The sequence below is a fragment of the Lycorma delicatula genome, chromosome 12 (genome assembly GCF_047948215.1).
Source record: "Lycorma delicatula isolate Av1 chromosome 12, ASM4794821v1, whole genome shotgun sequence".
NCBI classification, from domain to species: Eukaryota; Metazoa; Arthropoda; class Insecta; order Hemiptera; family Fulgoridae; genus Lycorma; species Lycorma delicatula.
Genome location: NC_134466.1, coordinates 51,739,901 through 51,756,416, shown reverse-complemented (window position 1 = coordinate 51,756,416; position 16,516 = coordinate 51,739,901).

The window sequence follows — 16,516 nt, the reverse complement described above, 5'->3', positions numbered from 1 at the left end:
TAAGTTCCAGGGTGTCCCGGTCTCTGGCCTCCCCAAGAGCAGGGCAGTCAAACACCAGGTATTCATTTGTCTGTACCCCCCTCCTCCAAAGACGCCCAGTTCATCAGCTGCCAGGCGGAACCGAAACAGATACTGGTTCAAGTTAGCGTGATTGGTGAGCACCAGAGAACCCGTTGCCCTCAAAAATGAGCTCGAGGCATATCATCCCCCCAAATCCTGTATAAACTTATACAAGGATCTTCCCTTAGTTGTGGTGTTCCATTCCAGCTGCCAAGCTTCCATTGCGAGACTCTGCAGCCTCTTCCGTAGCCGGAAGATGGGCAATTGAATGAAATTTAGATCCGGTGCATTGTGATCACCGTTCCGTTCCAGTACTGGCTCGTCTCGAAACCCCATCCCAAATTCCTCGGTCTCCCGGCCTCTTCGCAATTTCCACATGGCTGTCCGAACTTTCACCACTACTATATATATATGTTTGAATAGATTTAAAAAATAAAAAAAAATATATTATGCTACATACAAAATTGTCACTTTCACGCTCTTTAATTATCCTATGTGAAAGAGCAATGTTTTTTTGACAGTTCTGTTTTTTAATTTTCAATATCTTGTTGTACTTCGGTCGAAGTTAAACCTTTTGAAATAAAGTACGTTATATAGCTCAAACTTCGTTTTTATCCATTTTTATAATAATGTCAAAACTTTTTTTTTCATCGATTTTCAGAAAAAAAAACTAAACGCCCGCGTCTGTAACTTGGCAACATTCCATGTGAAGTATCATACTTGACAAATATTATAGTTATTAGATCATACTTGGGCCATCTCTGTGTCAAGCGAAAAACTTTTCGACTGATTTATAAATTGTATAAACTAATTTAAAAAAAATATATATATTTTTTATTTTATATATTCATCTAGTAATGGTACGAAATGATTTATTGTTGTTTTATTTTTTCATTTAATTAATTAACATTTATTTTAATTAAAAGTTTCAGGGATAAGAAGAAAAATAATTAAATTAAAATTTTATTAAACTACAGTATAAAACTTTTACGGTAATTTAAATTAGGTATAATCTTTCAGATTAATAGATAATTACCTAAATTAAGTTACTGTTATTTATGTTGTAATTCTACCTAAATAATATTATTTAAATTACAAGATTGTTCGTGTAAAATTAAATTCAAAGTAAGGAATCATTTTGTGAAAAGATACTTGGGCCGATGCAGTAATTATTTAATTCATCTTATATTTTGTGAAAGCGCATATGATGCGCACTGCGAAATTAGAAGGAGAGAAAAAGACTATAAACTCTCTTGTTTTATTTCTTTGTCTGAATAAGATACTTTACAGAGTATTTAGAAAACGAGGTAAATAAATTGCTACAGTACATTATATAAGTAATTTACTGGATGTACGATAATACTGAAAAGTAAAGGTACTTAACAAGTTTTATAATTATGATTTATTCTGTTACAAAGAGACTTCTTCAATTTCTATTATTTAAAATAAATCCAATTATAAAATTACCCAGATGAACATACCGTAATTAACTTTATTACTAATATAATTAAACATATTATGATTAATTCAATGGTTTAATAATCTAAGAAGTTATTTTTAATGAAAGATATAATTATGAATTCAGTAAGATTTAATAAATCTTCGGTCTTATTTTGTACGTTATATATAAGGCTTCACGATTTATGAATTGTATTATTAACACAATCAAATAATTCTGAAGGAAAAGTTTTGAATTTTAGTTTTATATTTCATATTTATTTATTAAAAATACAAAATTATTTCAATCTGTTAATAGAATTTATTAAATACTAGCTGAACCGATAATGCTTCGCTATTGTTAGATTTGAGTATATATAGATTAAATGAACACAATTGAAAGTTTGATAAAACATTAAAAAACTGAACATTATGGAACTTCACAAAATTTAACCCTTCCCTTTTACCCTCTCCCTATTCCCACTTCCCTCTTCATCACTTCAATTTTTCCTTTTTCCTTCTTCCCTTTTTTACAAAAATATTTCTTTTCACGTAGCTAATACGTATATATTCAAAATATGAGCCAAATCGGTTCATAAATACAATTTTTCTAAGTATCTCAACCTCAGCGCCACATAGCGGGTCCAAACTAATTCAACAAACTTCGCGGGCGTGCACACAATTCACGAAAGTTTCATCGCAATCGGATGAATGGTATAGAAACGCATACGAGATAAATAAAACAAACATTCATTTTTATAAATATAAGATTTAATCATTCAAACCAGTGGGATATTAAAATAAAGTCTAACATTTATTTACTTGTACAGCGGATTTGTTTTTACATTATAGTATTTAATTTCTCTTATTTGTTATTTTACTTTCCCGTCTAGCGCTCTAATAGAACTATAAGTTTATAAGATAAACTATTGTAATCGGTCCAATTTGGGCATATGCGGTTTTCACCGGAACCCTAAAGACCCAAAAAACCTGATAGAAATTTTCCGGATGTTCGTATGTACGTGTATGTGTTCGGTGTCTTATATCTCCAGAGCTACTGAACTGATTTTTATCATAGTTGGTCAGATTATTTGTGTATATGGGGCATTAATGCCATTAAATTTTCAACTTAAAATGTCAGGGGGGTGACGCTATAGAGCAAGGTCACCCTCAGTATCTCGAGATTTTGCCTGATTAAGGGTTTAATTTTCTTAGGCATATTTTTAACAATTAAACAATTTTCAAAAAAAGATTTTTCAATTACAATCACAAAAAATGTTCTAAACTTGTGGCTAAGTTGGTATACTGCGACAATAGTACCCTCTGTTACCACAAGGAGCGCTAAAGTAACACTGACGTACAGCTGTACAAAAAATATTATATTTAAATGAAATTATAAATATTTTAAATTAAGTTGTGTGTGTAAGTCGTGCACCACAAAAAATCCTCGCTTTTTAGGTAGATTTCATAAGAGAGCTATTGTAATGGGTACCATGACTCGACTTCCGGAAAATTTCGACATCTTCGCGTTTCACATTCGTCAGACCCCCAACAGCACTTTCAGTTCAAAGGTTTATACATACATTTACATATGTATATATTTATACATACATATTTCACTTTCTTGCGGACACGATAACACAATGTAACGATCAGCTGTTACAGTTACGGCAGCGTCATTTTCCTATTGCACACCAGACTCAAGTCGGGGGACCGAGGGGGGCCAAGGAATGTCGCCGAATCTGGAAACGATCCGTCCCGGAAACAAGTTACGAAGAACAGCCATCGTTGCCCTCGCTGTGTGCGCTGTAGCTCCATCCTGCTGCAATAACACATTTTGAAAATCGATTCCCCGGTTTCATAATTCAGGGATGAAAATCGTATTCAACATCGCGATGTAACGATCAGCTGTTAAAGTTACGGCAGCGTCATTTTCTTCAAAAAAATATGGTCAAATAACACCGACCTTTCCTATTGCACACCAGACAGTTGGGTTATGAAGTGGTCTCTCGTGAAGCTGATGTGGGTTTCTTTCTGCCCAATACCGGCAATTCTGTTTGTTGACGAAGCCATTCAGATGAAAATGGGCTTCGTAACTTATTAACAATAACAAATTTTCATTTTCTTTAAAAATGGTAAGCATTTGTCGACAAAATTGTAATCGCTGCGTGAAATCTTGCACGTTTAACTGCCGCACGACGGCTATCTTGTAAGGATGGAAATGCAGGTCTGCATGCAGAATTCGTCTTACCGTACTTGTGCTCATTTGAAGCGCTGCTGAATGCCTCTGAATAGAGCGGCGTGGGCTTCTGACAATGGCTTCCCTTACTCGTTCGATGTTCTCCGGAGTGCTAGCAGTTCGTCGGGGACCCGGTGGTTTTTTCTTCAATATTGAACCGCTTGTTCGAAGGTTGTTTACCCGTCGCAATATTGTGTTACGAGAAGGGACGCTTGCATTACGATGGATATTAAACTGACGGCGGAAATCTCACTGAACAGCAGTTACGGATTCGTCATTTCGCACAAAACTGTCATACGCGTACAGGCGTTGGTCTAGCGTACACGGATCCATCTCAACGACTAAAATGTAAATGCTATGAACAACGGAATGCTATCAGACACCAGCCACATGCCCCTCCCACCACGAACGCCTGAGTACAACCCACTTCAAAAACATCCGGTTCCCGTGAATGATCCTGTACTTCTGTTACCGTTTTAAACAATTTATCATACCATTATCAATATCCATTTTGACTAGTTTCGGCGTGACGTCTATCTCGCATAACGTAGGTAGTATCTCACAAAACTCAAAAACGATTAGCCTTAGAATGTTGAAATTTTGGATTTAGGACTACTGTAACATCTATTTGTGAATCTCCCTATTTGATTGCAATCGACTGGACCAAAAGTGTCCATAAAACCCTGTTGCGAAGTCAACGGAACGCCCTTGGTCAACAGCGTTGCGGTAGATTTTAGAGCGAGAGTGGACTGTATATGTTCATAGGTGATGAATGAAGACAACACCTTTTTGATTATTGAAGGATTGTTTAATTGTACGCCGTCTTGGCGGTTTAAAATAATTTTGTAACATAAAACTTGTAACTTATAACTTAACGTTAAAAATAGCAAACATAAACTAAATAAAACTTAAAGTAATGTTCATCCGAACAATAATTGAGAGAGTCCCAACTGGACGCGACCGCCTTCGGTCAAGTATGAGTGTAGACTGATTAGAAGACGCTACGTACAGTGCTCGAGGGAGCAGCTTGTGACGTAGAGTGGCGTGATGGTCAAGCGTCCATAGTTTGTCGTGAGCACCCTAGCCACCGCTAGATTTCAGCACCAGTCGGCAAGAGGGAGTGAAAACGTAACAAAACCCAAAATTCAAAAAAATTGGATTTTTGGCTTTTTCTTAACTGCAGTAATAAATCCTCAGTGGGAGCTTTTCAAATTATGTCATAAGTGATACTTATTTTCATTGGTTCCAGAGTTATAGCCAAATGAAATTTTAATTAATGAAATATTTGGAACTTACAAGGGGAAGGCACATCGATTCGAATCCGACTTCATTTCCTTTTTTTTTTAATTTAAATATATTGATTTATTAATAATTATTAACTTCTGATTGTAAAAAAAAGTTTTAAAATAAATAATTAAACAATAATAACAAAAAAAAAAAAAAAAATGAAAAAATCTGAAATTATTAGCGAAATAAAATTTTATATACTTTTTTTAGAAATGTGTATATGTAATTTAAAAGGCGTAAAATGAAGTCATGTGGTGTTCACATCAGATTTTTTAATTTAATAATGTGTTTTTGTAAAAACTTTCATACTGTATTAGAAATAAAATTCCGAATATTAAGACGATAATCGTCGTTAATAATTTTTATGCAACTACCGTATTTGTTAAATCTTTTCACTTTTCATTAACATCGCTTAAAAAAGGCATATGGTTGCGATCCAGAAATTGTCCCATTATTCAAAATCGAATGTATTTTTATTATATTTTAATGTATTGATTGCATCGAAATTTTGTTATAATTAACTTATTATTATAAAATTCTGCAAACCTCTTCTTATACTATCTTGTAAATTAAATACGAAATAAACACTTTTCATAAAACTACTATTTTAGTTAATTACTTTCGGCAAAATTATCGTTATATCCGATCAGCATTTATTTCTGCTATATTGTGGGACCCTAATTACCAAAGTCCAGTTAGTTAGAGATGCTTACTTTGAATTCGATTTAAACTTAACTGTGTTATCGATAAACTAATTTTAACACTGCAATTAATTTAATGGTATCCAACAATGGTTAGTTAACGGTATATCGGATTACAATATATTTGATATAATTAATTTTATTTAAATAAACTAGCGAACCGCGTCGCGATTTCGCCCACATTATAGATGTAGTTTCACTCGCAATGCTTTTTAAATAGCAAACTTATTTTTTTATAAATAAAAAATATTTAATCAACAATATTATATTTAGATTTTTATTAAATCCTGATAAAAAGGTAAACAAAAATTTTTATCAAAAAAATACCAAAGGAATATACGATAAACAATCCAAAACTTAAATAAAGGAAAACAAAAAAAGGAAGATAAGAAAATTGAACGATATTTGTTAGATCAATCCATTTTATGAATGAATTAAAATAGTTCAATATAAAACTCCAATAAAGATAAAAAAAAAGTTTATTACAATCCGAAATCTAGCATCCCCATCATGGCTTCGCCCGTGCTCTATGGTTACTTGCGCTTCCCATCACGATCAGAGGGTCATGTTCGATTCGCTCTCCCTTCCCGTTTCCCTTTCCTTCTTCCATTTCTCTTCCCTTACATCCCTTTCCCCATCCTCATCGCCCATTTCCTTTTCCCCGTTTTCCCCCTTTTTATTTTTTCCATTTTCCCCTTCTTCCCTTTTACCGTTTTCGATTTCACCTATTTACCTTTTCCGATTTTTCCTTTCTCCCTTCTTCCCCGGTTTTCGATGAATTTCGGTATAGGGTCGTTTTACTGCTAAGCAGAAATAATGGTAAAATTCTTTGTTTTTCCTAATTTAAAAACAAAGCCTTTTCCGGACACTTTTCTCTTTATTATGAAGATTTATTTTTATTTTAAACAGAGAAATACAGCTGTAAAATTTAACGACATTCTTCTGGAGTACTCATACACTCATTCTGTCGCTCTGCGCGCGCACACGATGTATTAATATTACTTATTTGACAGATGTAATGAATTACTTCATTTCCTTGCTTTACCTATCCTTTTAATCTCAACCATTTTTTATGCATCTGACATCTTCAGTTATTTGCTTTACATATTCTAATTTTTTAATTCCATTTAAATTTAATTTAATATTATTTTATTTAATTTTTACTTAAATTTACTTAATCCCCTTCCCCTTTTCCCATTTCTATTTCCCCCTTCTTTTTTCTTTTTTCCCTTTCCATTTCCTTTTCCCGTTTTTTCTTTTTTCCATTTTCCCTTTCTTCCCTTTTACCTTTTTCAATTTTTCCCTATTTCCCTTTTCCGATTTTTCCCTTTCTCTCTTCTTCTCCGCGCGTAAATCGGTCCAGTAGTTTTTTAGTCTACAGTGGACACAAATTTCGGAAAAATTGCAATGGAATCGTAAAATATTAAGTATAGCGTATGTTGCTTTTACATCCAACAGATAGCGCTGTTAACGCGAAATTTAGTTTTTTATCGATTTGAACCCTTGAAATCAAAATTTTGCAATATCCATTCTTAGTCCACGCCTACTTAAAGATACGAAGGTACCCTAAAAATTTCAAGTCTCTACCTATAATAGTTTTGGTTGTATGTTGATTATGAGTCAATGAATCTGCCAGGACATTCTCTTTTATATGAGATTCAGAATGAAAAAAATTTTCCATGCATGTTTTTGAATTTAAAATTTAATTTACTTCTTTGCTATTTTCGTTGTATTCCAAGTTTTACAAAAGTAAGGAGGTCATTGTTTACATTTTTAATTATTATCCAGATTAATTTTCTTTATTCCGAGATTTTGGATTCCTGGATTATCTTCTCTTTCAAATTATTTACTATCTTTTTTCCAAAATTAATTACATTTAACCGTATGACTTCCATTTTCTTACCCACAAATTCCTTATCCCTTTTACCAACATGTCCATACCTACAATTCTAATTATAAAAATAATGGCACGAGTGATAGTGTCTCAACCTTTCTCCCGGAGGTTCCGGATTCGAATTCCGGTCAGGCATGACATTTTCACACACTACAGAAATTATCTTCTATCTCATCCTCTGAAGCAATACCTAACGATGGTCCAGGAGGTTACACTTCTGTTATTATAAAAATAATAAATTTTAATTTTATTAATCCAATTTCTTTGTACAGGGTCCGAAATATAAACCTGGCGATTTTTGAGGGATAATAATTAAACTGTGTTTCGTACTATTAAAACATTTAATATATCAAATTAAGATCAATTTTTGCAGTTTATAGTGAATTACTTACATAGATTTTTTTTATTTGAATATTATGTCGTCCAAATGTTTTCCATTATTCCTCACACACTCGCTTAACCTCATTCTAAAATTTGACATTGTTCGCTCAATCATCACTTGTGGAACCGCTTCAATTTCTCGTTGAATGGCCTCCTTGAGTTCTGCAATTGACTGTCGTCGACTACTGAAGACTTGTTTGAAATACCCCCTCAGAAAAAAATCACAAACAGCCAGATCAGGTGAACGCGCTGCCCAAGGAATGTCGCCAAATCGGGAATTCAAACGTCCAGGAAAGGTTTCTCGCAGAACATCCATTGCAATTCTCGCCGTATGGGCGGCGGCACCATCCTGTTGAAACCAAATTTCATGTACTTGAAAGTCATTTAGTTTCGGTCGCAGAAATTCATTCTACATGTTTACGTATCGATGAGATGTAACTGTTACTATGCGATTTAACTCCGCAAAAAAATACGGGCCAATGATGCCGAACTTTGAAACCGCACACCATACTGTAACATATTGACTGTGAAGTGGTTTTTCAAGAATTTTCCGTGGATTATGCGAAGCCCAATACCGGTAATTTTGTTTATTCACAAATCCTGACAGATGAAAATGCACCTCGTCAGTTAAAAGAATAACGGCATCCTGGTGGACATTTTTGAGGATGACCGCGCAAGCTACTTTGCGAGACGCCAAATTATTTGCATTAAGTCGCTGTACTAACATCATCTTACACGGATGGAATTTCAGGTCGGCATTAAGAATTCGTCGTACACTTCGATCAGAAATAGCTAGCGTAGCAGCATGTCTCGCTGCTGAACGTCGTGGAGACCGCGTTACAGCTAACCTTACAGCGTTAATGTTTTCATGCATTCTCACAGACCGTTTTCGGCCTGTTAGTTTCATTTTTAAAGCAGACGATGTGTTCCTAAAATTCTTCACTCATAACAATATCGTATTCCTACTAGGAATAACAGAAAAACAGAAGCGTGTCGATTTAAATTGAAATGTCTGCGAAATAAACGCTGTGTTACAATAACCGAGTCATTATTTTTAAAGTAGGCTTCGATCACAAACGCTCGTTGTTCACCCGACCACGACATACAGGCTATTGAAATAGCATGAATAGACCTGTCGATGTACAACACTCCCGCCTTCTCATTGACAGTGGTACCAACATAACAATTACTACCAAATCGTCAGATTTATATGCCGGACCTTGTATAACTCAATTTTCAAAGTGATTAATGTCTATTTTTTTTTTTTTAATTTATTAGTAATAAACATTTTATTACAAAATTATTGGAAAGATATTGAACGAGCAGATGAAATTTGGCGCTGATTCTTAAATAATTATTCATAAGTTGATGTTATTATTTATTCTTTATTATATTTGAATATACTTTTGTATGTACTAATTGAATGTTTAATATACTTGAAATATGAAATGAATTATTAATATATTCTTAAATGTTTATTATAATTGAATTATGAACTGGAACTGTTACTGAATGCGATTGTACAAGAATATCGCGATTGCCATTTGTAGGCGACTGGAACTGAATAAGAGTGACGACTGAAGACTGATTAATGAATAACGATAATGACGATGGCTTGCTTAAATAATTTTGCTGGAGCCGTTGCTTCGTCAGGAGTCGAGTGCATCCGAATGAAGCCGAGTGACGTGTAAGTAGCCGCTGAATCGTCAGCTGCCGAATTAATACGAAAGGAGCCGAGTGTACTGTATGTAAATAACCGAATGAATCCAACCGAAGCCAATTAAATTTAAAAATCCTATTAAATACATTAAAGATCCAACATTTAAACGATAATAATAAAATATAAATATGTAAAGAGTATTTAAAAATTAAAGAAACTTAAATCCGAATAGATATGTACACATTTATAAGTTCAATTTCGATTGAAAAACAAGAAGAATTTTTTTCAATCTGTATAAAAGTATTTATTCGATTGCCAACAGTATCGTAATAGCGTTGTGCACTCTTAAAAGTTCGTTAAATGCCTGTTGATAATAGATTTTGAAGAATATTTTGAAAAGTGATCTACTTTTTTCTAAAAAAACAAAAACATGTACGATGTTTATACTAGTGTTATTATAAAATTTTTTTATTGTTTTCTGAATATAAAAAAAAGTCTTAATAAGGTTCTATTTTCCATTATTGCAATGATTTATACAACTTTTGTGTTCTATTGTAAAATTGTTCAGTTATTTTAAAAAACTTATGTGGACACCACATGAATTCCTTGTACACTTATTAAATTATAAATACACATTTTTTTAAAATGAAAAGTACATAAAGTTTTATTTCAGTAATAACTTCTGATATTTTCTCATATTTTTTTAAATTGTTATTATTGAATTATTTATCGTAAAAATTTGTTTACAATGATCTTAATAATAATTATTAATCAATCAATATATTTAAATTAAAAAAAAAATAAGTTAAAAAAAAAGAGATGAAGTCTGATTCGAACTTATTTACCTTCCCCTTGTAAGATCAAAATTAATCATTAAAAAAAAAATTTATTTTTCCATAACTCTGTAACCAATGAAAATAAGTATCACTTATGATATATCGTTGAAAAGTTCTCAATGAAGATTTATTACTGCAGTTAAGAAAAAGTCCAAAATCAAATTTTTTTTGGATTTTGGGCTTTTTTGGACACTTTTCGTTCAGTCGATTGCAATCAAAAGGGCAGGTGCACAACTAGATGTTACAACAGTCCTAAATCCAAAATTTCAACATGCTAATCGTTTTTGAGTATGCGAGATACATACGTATATACGTCACGCTAAAACTAGCCAAATGGATTCATGGATGGTCAAAATGGATATTTACGCTGAAATCTGAAAACCGAAACTTTTCGCGATCACAATACTTCCTTTACTTCGTACAAGAAAATAAAAAAAATCTTTTCGATTAAATAATTGGGAATGGTGACATGAACGGTGATTATTAACAAAATAATAATCAAAACTGAAATTTTTAGGTAAATTTCCGTGGCAGAGTGTTAACATCTCGGCCTTTCATTTGCAGGTCCCGGGTTCGAATCCCGGCCAGGCATGGAATTTTTCATACGCTACAAAATTCCATTTCCCTATTCCACATACAACCTTTCAAAGCTTCTGTGTAATTTCATCAACCGTAAATAAATAAATACAACAAAAAAAACTGATAAATAAGTTATATACTTTCTTGACGTTGGTTATTTATTCTTATATAGTTGAAAAATAATATATTCTAAAATATTTTTTAAATGCATTTAAAAAACTTAAAAAAATTGATGTGTTTTTACTTTTTTTGCTCCCTCACACCAAAATCACTTCCCAAGAAATACTTTTTATTTGTTTACGTTTAGTACGTTGAAAGGAAGAAAGTAAAAAACAAAATTAATCTGAAACTTGTATAACAAATAAAATGTTACTTAAAATATATTTTTTTGGGGGAAGGGGGGTGAACGTGAATTACGATGTAAATTTTATTTTAATAAACTAGAAATAGTTTTAAAAAGTTCTAAAAATCGATATTTTAAAATTTTGGTTGCTCTTCCACACCCAACAACCAATATTTTCCCTACAGTACATTTTTGAGCCAATTGTATAACTACTATGCTTAGGAAAACATGACAAAAGTTCAGTTATAAAATAAGGAATAAATAACAAAATAACCGTTTTTTTATTTTTTTGGGGAATGAGAGAATTTAAAGACAAATTATTTTTTTTTAAATGGTAAGATAAGCATCTTATCGATTAGTACGCGCACGTACACTAACCTTATAAAGTTGTGAATTAAAGATTTCATTGAAGAAAAATAAAGATTAATTCTTTTACTTCATTATTATATTTACGTTACTATGGCAACAGAAGTAAGTCACAAATTTTTCGTCGTCAAAGGTGTGTAGCCCCCACCTGGCTGGTCTAGTGGTTAATTCGTCGACGCAGATCAGTCGTTTACCAGCTGATATTCGAAGTTGAGGGTTCAGAGGTTCAAATCCTAGTAAAGATAATTTGATTTTGTATGGATTTCAATACTAGATGGTGATTACCGATATGCTTTGGTTGTTAGAATACACATCACAGGAATGGTCAGCCTGAGTCTGTTCAAGATTACGCTTCTTTTACATGTCATAGATATCATCATTTCATTAGGCTACAGGGGGTTGCTTATTTTTCGCTAATTGAACAGATTGCAACGTACGTATTAGGAAAATGAAAGTTGTGTGTACTTTACTAATCATAGTTACTACTATTTAACAAATCGGGTTGGTCTAGTGGTGAACGCGTTTTCACAAATCAGCTGATTTGGAAGTCGAGAGTTCCAGCGTTCAAGTCCTAGTAAAGACAGTTACTTTTATACGGATTTGAATACTAGATCGTGGATACCGGTGTTCTTTGGTGGTTGGGTTTTCAATTAACCACACATCTCAGGAATGATCGAAGAGAGACTGTACAAGACTAAATTTCATTTACACTCATACTCATAAGTAAGGAAGAAAAAGAAACAGATTCTGGTGATACAATTTTTGAACAAAGCAGTTCATCTGAGCCTCATTTACTGACTCAAGAAAATCTTAACGATCTCATACGTGATTTAAAATTATCCAAAAAACAGACTGAAATGCTTGCTTCCCAGCTAAAAGGATGGAATCTTCTTCAAGAGAATACAAAGATATGTACTTATCGTAATCGTTATTCTGAATTTAAAGACTATTTTTCTGAAGAAAATGGCTTAGTGTTTTATAATGACATTTCTTTTCTTATGGAGACACTTTGTAATGAACATAAACCAATAGAATGGCACTTGTTCACCGATTACTCTAGAGTTAGTTTAAAAGTTGTGCTTCTGCATAATGGCAACAAATTCCCATAGTATCTGCGGCTAACTCTGCTAGTATGAAAGAAACATATGAAAACTTTAAATTTATATTGGAAAAGCTTCAATATCCAGTGTATGAATGGAATATTTGTGGTGATTTGAAGGTAATTGCACTTATTCTTGGTCTGCAGCTTGGTTACACAAAGTACTGCTGTTTTTTGTGTAAATGGGATAGTAGGGACAGTACCAGAACGGTAATTCTCGGAGGCTAAACAGGAAAAAGAAAAAAGTTACTACTATTTTGTTTTATTTTGTAATTTAGTTTCTTTTGCAGGTTTCTATAAAGACTAAATACTTTAATTGTTATTTAACAGTATTATTCTCACAACCATGAGGATAACACTGCGGGATTTTAGATCGGTATGCCGAGCTCTGCGAGAAGGGCTATGCGGGGTCCAAAAAGACAATGGCGAGCGATGCTAGCTCTGTGGCGAGTTTCATAGTCCCGGAAGGCCCTGGAATCAGCTCAGTATCATGGAGCACCTGGGTCGGCTCCGGGATTTATTTGGGTCGACCTGGGTTCAGTGGGTGGCGTCTCTTGTCAGCTAGTATATACGAGTATTTGTATAGAATTAACTATTATTTCAAAGAAAAATAGTAAGTTCTCTATATACTTGTATGTTGTGATTTCCCACGGGAAATAAGATGAAAACTGCAGGAGATTCTTAAAGATAAAATATTGTAAAGAGTTTTTAGTAAATTGAGTTAAGCTATATGTATTTAATTTTTCCTGTTTTTTTTTTTTTTTTCATCTATATTCGTATTACGTTTGGTTAATTAAAATTATTAGTACAACAAACAGTTGATGTTGTGCAGTCTGATATTATTGTTATTTTATTATTATTTTTATTTGTGGATTACAAATATTTTATTTAATTATAAATTGTGGATTTTTTTTTAATACAGTTGGAGAGGGTAGTCAAACTTTACTGTACAATTTCAATTTATTTTAAAATGTTGCTTTAACTAATTTAAATACAGTATACGAATAGGTATTCATGATATTTTGATATTTAATTAAATTTCATAAAGGTTGATTTACTTATTATTATTATTATTATTATTTTATAATAAAATATAAAAATTTATTCAGGACAAATGAAATTAGTTTTCATCGAATTTTGGTGTGTAGATTACACAACTGTAATACAAATTGCCGCATATATTACAACTTTTATTATTAAACGAAACAGTTCGATTTTTTTTTTTTTAATTTAATTACCATTCCTACGCATGTTGACATTGGTATCTATGGATGTACGGTTATCAAATAATTGTTTTAAATGCGTTACTGCAAATGATACTACTAGTATATTTAATATTATTTATATTACATTTACACTCGTACATACTTTCTTAAACTGTTGGCATTTACAATCAGTATTTCATAGAGGATTACAAATAAATTTAATTCATGATAAACATATGAAGAGAGGACCCCGACGAAACCCCTCATAAAAGCGTGCAAAGGTTCAACACCTCACACATAGAGAAAGCACGGTCCAAATAATGTTCAATACCTACTGTCCAGTGTACACTCTTCAGTAGTACACTATGGGGCGTCTGTTTGGGTTGGTGTTCTTGGTAGGGCACGCAACAGAAAGAGGTTGTTGAGCCAACAAGGACGGCCCAATCTGCGGGTTATCGCAGGGTACCGCAAGATAGGTACAGAAGCGGCGTCAGTCATAGCTGGTGTGCCACCGATTGATCTTCAGGCCAGGATGAAACATTATATTGCTTCGGGGATTTAGAGGAAAGTGGCTGTCGATGAGATGTTCAAAGCTTGGAACGACAGGTGGAATACGGGGGAGACTGGACGGTGGGCCCACCGGCTCATCAATGACGTCAAGAGGTGGGTAGAGCGGAAGCACGGTAATACCAATTACGAGCTCACCCAGTTTCTATCAGGGCACGGGTGATTTCAAAATTACCTGTACCGTATGAGTAGGAGTACCACGAGATGCTGCTATGATTGTGGGGGGCAGGATACTGCAGAACACGTAGTATTTTCATGCACGAGGTGGAGAGATTTCAGGGCTGCCATGATAAGCCACGGCGCAGTAAACGTGGATAATGTAATAAGGGTAATGTTGGGTGACAGAGATGCTTGGACGAGAGTGACGACTGCAGTGTCACCCATAATTAAAAACAAGGTAGCAGTGGAGAGGGGCAAGCAGACTGGAAGACTGCAGTTGACTTGAGGCGAATAGACCGATGTCGGATGGATATGGGCGGCCAGCCTTAGTGGGTGGGCGGCGGGGACTCCTCGGAATCGTCGTTCGCCGATGATCCCCTGGGGACGTAGCTCTGGCTACTCTATTTCGGTGAAAAGAGCGCCCTGGTGATTGCGCAGGGTGCACCACCAAAGTTGAAGTTGGATACGGGGCGGTGTACGAAGTCGGTCGCCCCGGCCGCCTGGATGTGCGCAGTCTCTACCTTGGCTAACTTGGCGGGAGGTTCGTCTGTAGCCATATCCATATCCGCTGTCCGGCTTCCCGACATGCTTGGATATAGTACTCCAGTAAACGATTCAACTCCGTATTTGAGGGAAAGACCTGTGGCGCTTACAGCGCTGTGCCAATTCCCAGTCATAAAGAAGTTGGATACCATCTGTCCATTTGGATTAGGTCTGTCCCCTGCGCGACTAGAGGAAGATATTTTTTAGCGGGTGAGAGCCCCGTCCTTGCCGTCAGAGCGGGCCTGGCGGCGGCTGGCAGAGCCTTTTCCTCCTCCTCCGGAAAACAAAACAAGAAGAAAAAAGATTCAATATTTAACATAGCAATAGAAGTAAATCACAGGTAGAAAAGAATAAAAATAAAAAATCACCAATACTAATATAAGAAAATATCTTTATAGATAAAAAAAATATTCGTCGGTAAATACAAATAGATGTAATTCGTAGATTATCAAAGAGACGTTCACTATTCAATAACAGACTCATCCTTGTTCCCACTGCTGCGTTCCTTTTCCCGATAACTTCTCTGGTTACATTTCCAAGGCCCAACGTCCGTTGGACCCCTGTTTGGTAACCGAAGGTAGAAAAATTGGGAAAAAAATTAGAATGAAAACGGCTAATGCAGTATTTAACTGCTCAGAATCAGTTATTATGAAATAAGGTAGGGTTATATATATTTTTAAAATTGATTTCCCTGTGATTGTGGGTGGAATCGATGACTAAAATTTTTATTTTTGTTATCATTATTTTTCTTTCAATTTTTTAGAATTAATTTCATTTTCAATTTTATCACTGTATTCTTGTATTGTATTTATGGTTTTGATTTATTTAATCTGTATGTATGTGTATATAATCTTGTGACTAGCTGAAATTTTAGTACTGCAAGACTTGTATCGTGTAATTATTTTTTATATCCACTTGGAAATCCAAGCTTGATCATTATTCAATAAATGGTTAGTTTGTTATTTTGCACATTGAAAAATAATGGATGGTAACCTCCAATACAGTCGTTACTAAAGGGGGTACCTAGTTCCACAAGATTATGTAATAATAGTTTACTTTTATTATTTTATATTGTTTGGTTGTATGTCTACCACAGCTTATGTATTAAGAATTTATAACTGTAAATAATTTTTTTTTCACTTCTGTTTATTTTGTGGAAT